At 48.8% G+C, this 6,000-nt stretch overlaps 1 protein-coding gene across 1 annotated transcript in view; it reads left to right on the top strand.

The window, feature by feature from the left end:
• Nucleotides 1–665: 665 nt before the first annotated feature.
• DAAM1 (dishevelled associated activator of morphogenesis 1) overlaps nt 666–6,000 on the top strand; it is a 157,478-nt gene continuing 152,143 nt past the window's right edge. Inside the window, exon 1 of the mRNA XM_081087886.1 lies at nt 666–795. The gene's annotated coding sequence lies outside the window, so the exon portion shown is untranslated. The remainder of the gene's footprint in view (nt 796–6,000) is intronic.

Genomic DNA, 6,000 nt, shown 5'->3' with positions numbered 1-6,000 from the left:
CACTGCATTTTTATTAGTGACAACCTCCGTTATTCTGTCAGCTCTGCCAACTAAGCTGTTCCCCGCGAACTCCGTTAAACGGGAGAAGGAAAGAGAAGACAGAAAGATAAATTGTACCAAGTGGGGCACGCGGGGATTTATTCCTCTCCTTCGGGTGGGCTTCGCCTCACCCTCGGGGACTTGGGGGAATTCCAGGACTGCATTTAACCCAGAAACCCATGCGTTCTATTAATTAGTTGCTACGCGAAGGGAAGGCAGTGAAAGACTTAATCTTCTGTTTCCAGCTGGGCAGGGCTGGTCGGAGCTGCCTGGCCGATGCGCACTAGCCCGGAGCATTTGGGGCCCTCAGAGCCCCCACCCGCAGAGTGGAGGTCAAGTCAAAGAGCACGACCGCAGGATGCCCCCCGCCCGCGCTGTCCGCAATTTAGCTTCTGCACGACCACCGCTACCACTGCAAGGCTGGAGGGCGGGGAGGGGGCGGGTCCCTCTGGGGGCGGGACTAGGGGCGGAGACAAAGAGGCTGAGGAATGCGTCGGGAAATGTAGTTCAGCTAGCCCCAGTAGCATAGCTACCCAGGTACTTCTTGGGAGATTTGGACTGCAACTCCCAAGAGTCTGTGGGGCAGAAAGGGAAGTCCATGCGCAGTGGGCGCCACATTGCATCCTATCAGCGGAGGAGGGAGTGATGTCACCTGCGAGTTGGTAACCTACGAGCGGCTGTGAAGGAAACTGTTTAACCGGATCCCATTGTACCCGGAGCGCAGAGCCGCCTTTCCAGCATGCAGGGGCTGCTCAGGTAAGGGGGGACGTGCCGCCTCGCCCGCCGCATTCATTCATGAAGTGGCACTGCGCGGTGGCGGGGGGGCGGGGGGGGGGCGCCCTTCTTCGGGTCGGCGCTGGTTTCGCGGCGCACCCTCCGGCTGCCTCCCCCGAGCTCGCGGACCAGTAGGTAAATATTAAACCCGTCCTTCAGGTTGGGTCTGGGTGGGAACAGGACCTAGATAGCTCCCGGCTGCCAAGCTGGATTTGGGAAAATGGCTGCAAGCACGGCGCAAAGAGAGGCGAGCCCAGAGGAAGGCGCCCCAGAAGCTGAGGGTCCCTCCCTCCTTTCTTTCAGAGGCGCTCGGATGCCTCGAAAGCCGGCGGGGTGCCCGGTACAGCCGTCTTCGCGCAGTCACCGGGGGCTGGGATTCCGGGGGTCGTGGGCTGGGCTGCGGGCACTGCCGCTGTCGGGAGCTGCTGGCCGGGAGGGGAGGCTCCTAGGGGGAGAATCCTGAGGGGATTTCGGCGGTGGCGACAGGGAAGGAGGGACTCCGCGCGGAGCCCCCGCCACCCCGGGCACCTTCCCTTGGTGGAAGGGATGGGAGAACTGCAATCCAGGCTGAGTCGCAAGCTAAAGGTTTCAAAAGAGAGGAGGGGAAACCCGCGCTGCGGGAGGAGCGAGGGGTGTTGGCGGACAGCGGCGAGGGGAGGCTGCCGCCCGCGGACCGGGTTCCTGGCGCCGCGGCGCGCTCCTGCCCCCCCGGCCCTCCGAGGAGGGCGCACCTGGGCCCCCCCTGCACCGATTGCTCCTTCCTTCCACGAAGAGCACCTGAACTGGGGTGAAGCGTCTTCCCGGAGCCCCGGGTGGGAGGTGGTAAAGCATTGGGGGGTGTCGCGTAATCTAACGATAAGGCTCTCTGTCGGGGAGGAGGGCGCGGTAACCGGCTTCTCCCACCTGGGGCCGAGAATTCGACGACTTGCGATCCGCTTGCCTTCTGATGGAAGACGTGCGCGCGGCCCGAGGACTCCGTCCCGTCCCCTGGGTTTCCCTTGCGGTTCCCAGCACGCTTCTTCTTTCGTTTGCTCACTCGCTGATCAAACCCTGCTAATGGCTCTGTTCTCAAGCTGCTCGCAGCCTGACGTTGGGTGTTCTGGGCCCAGGAATAAGATGCCCACGTCCCACTTTCCCCAACCGCGCCCCTCTTTGCCCCCCATCACCCCCAGGTGACCATCAAGAGCAAATGCCACCCGTGACCGTTGTGCTATCGCGAAGCTGGTAGTTTCTGGAGGCTCCAGAGCGACCTAGTGAATGGAAGCGGAGTTTGTCCGCAAGATGAATCCCGTTGCCATGGCGACTCCTGCCGTCGGAATCTTAACTGCTCGCACTGCTGTTTCAATTCGATGTGGCTCTGCGGGCAGCTGGGAGGGAGTGGCCAGTGAGTGTGGTCAAATGCTCGCCCTGGGCCCAGCTGCTCTCTGCTCTTCACCGGTTTCACAGCCCTGGGCTCGCTCCATTTTCGTGTAAAGAGCTTGGACACAGTTCTTGGCCACTTTTTCTCTCAGATTGCCCGTACCTCGTCCCTCCCCAGAAATAATTGTTTGGAGCCTTCTTCCTGAGGCAAATGCTGAAAATTGCAATGGAGAGGTCTTTCCCCTTTCAGGATAGCTACTTCTTTTTCCTAGTGCCGTGAATTACAGCGTTGGAGGGAGCTTTCCCCATGTGGGAGCTCTCTGGCCACCTGCAAAGGTCCTCAGTGTGACCTAGGTGCAACCAACTGGAAGTTTTTATGGACAAGTGTTAACTGAAATCGAATTCTGGAAGTCACTGCCATCCCTTGTGGTTCTGATAAAAGCTAAAAGCCTGCCTAGAGGATGCAGGCACTTGAGAGTGAGGCGTACTGGGCTGGGATCTAGGGAGCCTGCCCTGGGCCCTACCAGCTCTGTCAGTACTGGCTACCCACTCTGGGGTTAAACCCTTTACCTCTGGGGACCTCAGTCATGAGTGATGTGGAGAGAAGGTACAGCAGGTTTCTTAAAGTTGATTCTCGGTATAAAATCCTGTGACTCTAAGGACTTGGTCATTGTCTTTTATTTTATTTTTAAAGAAAGATGGAGATGAATGTTTAAACCAAGCTTCTACCACTGTGGCATTTGGGTTAATATCTCGAAGCGTCACTTGGATGGCAAAATAACCTGGCTATACATGGCAAGTCTTCAAAGTATGCAAGGCAGCTATGTTACTATTTATATTATTTTATTTATTTTTATTTTTTGTTAATTCTCACCCAAGGATATATTTTTCCATTGATATTTTTAGGGAGAGTGGAAGAGAGAGAGGGAAAGAGAGAGAGAAACATTGATGTGACCAGGGCTCGGGTCAAGGAAGAGTCCGCAACCAAGGTTCGTGCCCTTGAGCAGAATCAAACCCTGGAACCTTTGGTCCACAGGCCAATGCTCTATCCACTGAGCCAAACCAGCTAGGGCACTATTTATATTATTTCTAATACTGTTACAGTATCTTGACTTCTCTTTGTTCTTTTATGTTCCAATTAATTGTTTAGGTTTTGCCTTTTTTGAATGCAGTTATTTGCAACTTGATTTCATTAAGTGTAATTGATTACACAAATATTTTGTTTCCCTTCTGCTTTCATTTTATACCAAGGTGTATTATCCCAGATATTGCTGTTAAGCGGAAGGGGGCGGGGGAGGAGGGAGTGTGTATCTGTGAGAGTCTATGCATGTGCATTTGTGTGCAGGTGAATGCTTGGGGATGCTATGTGCTGGGTGATTGACATTCATCAACTCATTTTAAGTAGGTAAATCCTTTCTCATGGTGAAATGGGATCAGATATCACTTACTCTTTATTTTTGCCCTAGATTATCATTGACTGAAACAAAAATATCTTTTATCTGTTTACTTTCTGCCTCTCTATAATTCTGACACCGATTCCAAGGTATGGGTATTTTCCTCACTCTTCTAAGGTCTTTGAGAGCAGGGTCTGTGTCTTGTCTATCCCTGTCCCTCCAGCATTTGAATCAGTGCTTGTCCACATAGGTACTTAATAAATATTTGCAGAATCAATATTAAGTAGTTGAGCCATGATTAGAGATCCAATATCTGTATCCTTTCTCCACTGATAGTTCTGTCATCAACTGTAATATTCCTCATAGCTTTCTGTCAAGCAGTTGCATCTTGGCATAAGCCGTATTTCCTGTGTAGCATGTGACTTGAAGTATAAAAGGCCTTTCACGTGTTTGAAATGTACATATTTTGCGACTATCTGCTTTTGGAATACATTCACCCACAGAGGTTTCCCCTCCACCCCCAATTCTTTTTTTTTTTTTTAACTTATTGATTTTTAGAGAGAGAGGAACATTGATTTTGTTGTTCTACTTACTTATGCATTCATAGGTTGATTCTTCTATGTGCCCTGACTGGGGATTGATCCAAAATCTTGGTGTATTGGGATGATGCTCTAACCAACTGAGCTACCTGGCCAGGGTCCCCTATATTCTTAATACAATTCTTATTACCCCAGACCAGACAGTTCTAGATTTCTCTCCATTGTATTATCCTTGGCCCAGATACTAGTAACTTTCCCAGGAGGTGTATGATAGGAGAACAGGGAGAGTGACCAAGACAAAGATAACTAGAGGCTTTTGCCAGGCCACCAATGGCTCCTGGGGCACCACTTGGGTACAAAAGCTAGACAATAGCGCTCTCATCTGGGATGGAATTGTTCTATAAACAGGATCAGCTGGCTGACCTGATAGAGGAATAGGGTGGGAGCCATTTGTCCAATATTTGTAACATTCTGTTACCATCTGGTAAGTCAGGTTCTGTGGGTTTTCAGAAGTATAAATTAGTGAGGAGGTGTGATAGTGAAGAGGGTGTGGTGGGTCATGTCCTTGGGTGGTGCCTACAGGAGCTCAGTGAGTAGGTGCCAAGGAATTTGAATCCTGGCTTTCCTGCTTTGTGGACACGCTCTGGGTGTTAAGAATGTGTTGTGTTATATCTGTGTGTGGTTTTATTTGAGCTACTTTGTTTAAAATGTGTTGTGTTATATCTGTGTGTGGTTTTATTTGAGCTACTTTGTTTAAAAGGGTGCTTTTGTTGTTGGTAGTATAGTCGTCAGAACAAATAGTGTTTACCAACAAAATATACTTAAGATTGAGAGTGCTTCATTTTGTAAACATTTGGGGGATGGTATTAAGAGTGGCTTTGGCTTGGGAATCTTGAGTTCTTCTGTGAAATCCCTTAAAAAGTTACAGCTATTGGATCAGGGGAAATAAGCTCTTCCAACAAAAAAGGTACCACTGGGAACCTTAGGTGCTTGGTTCAGGAAATAATCACAAGAGCTTGTAACTTCCAAGGGGCTCTCCTAGCTTCATATCATGCTCTGGGCATTTCTAAGTGTTAAAGTCTATCCCTTATATTGCAGGAAACAAAGCAGCTTTGTCAAGTTATGTTAGCCACCTTGTTTAATCTTTAGGGGGGGGAGGGGGCACCAGTCAAAACGAAAATTCTATTTTGTTTGTGAATTTTCTTTGAATAAGGAGTGTGGACTACTATCAGTTATTTAGACATTACAATTTCAAACTTGGTATTGAAGGAAAACTTCTAAATGAATATATATTTTAAACACTCATAGCATCAGTTCTTAGTGGTTTTTCCAAGAACTCGATTTAGAGGGAACTGATAGCACAAGTAACATTTAAGAAATAGGTAAGGATGGCTTCAGAAAATGAATAGGATTATGGCTGGTGTTTTGCCATCTATGACATAATATTAATAAAAGGAAAGACATGAGAAAAACTTCCTGAATAATCAACGGAAAACTCGCAGGAAAGAACCCTGACACCCGAGGACCGAAAGTGGAGACCGCATAGAGCCTGGATTATTGCATGTACCATTATTATACTTAAAATAGTTTTTCTTGAAATATTAATGTTTATTGCATGTAAAAAAAAAAAAAAGAAATAGGTAAGGAGGGCAGTTTCTGTATGTTGGCAGGGCGGGTGGGATAGGCCGGGGTTGAGGATACTTAATTCATTCATTCGTTTGTTTGTTTGAGGTGACACTGGTCAGTGGGGTCGTATAGGTTTCAAGTGTACATTTCTATGATACATGATCTGTATATGGCATTGTGTTCCCACCACCCAAAGTCGAATCATCTTCCATCACAATATACTTGGCCTCCTTTACCCTTTTCTTGAAGTCACAGTCATTTAGCAAGTG

Source organism: Myotis nattereri (genome assembly GCF_964212035.1).
Source record: "Myotis nattereri genome assembly, chromosome: 1".
Taxonomy (NCBI): Eukaryota; Metazoa; Chordata; class Mammalia; order Chiroptera; family Vespertilionidae; genus Myotis; species Myotis nattereri.
The sequence above is the reverse complement of the archived record's forward strand: the minus strand, read 5'-3'. Positions and strand labels throughout refer to the sequence as shown.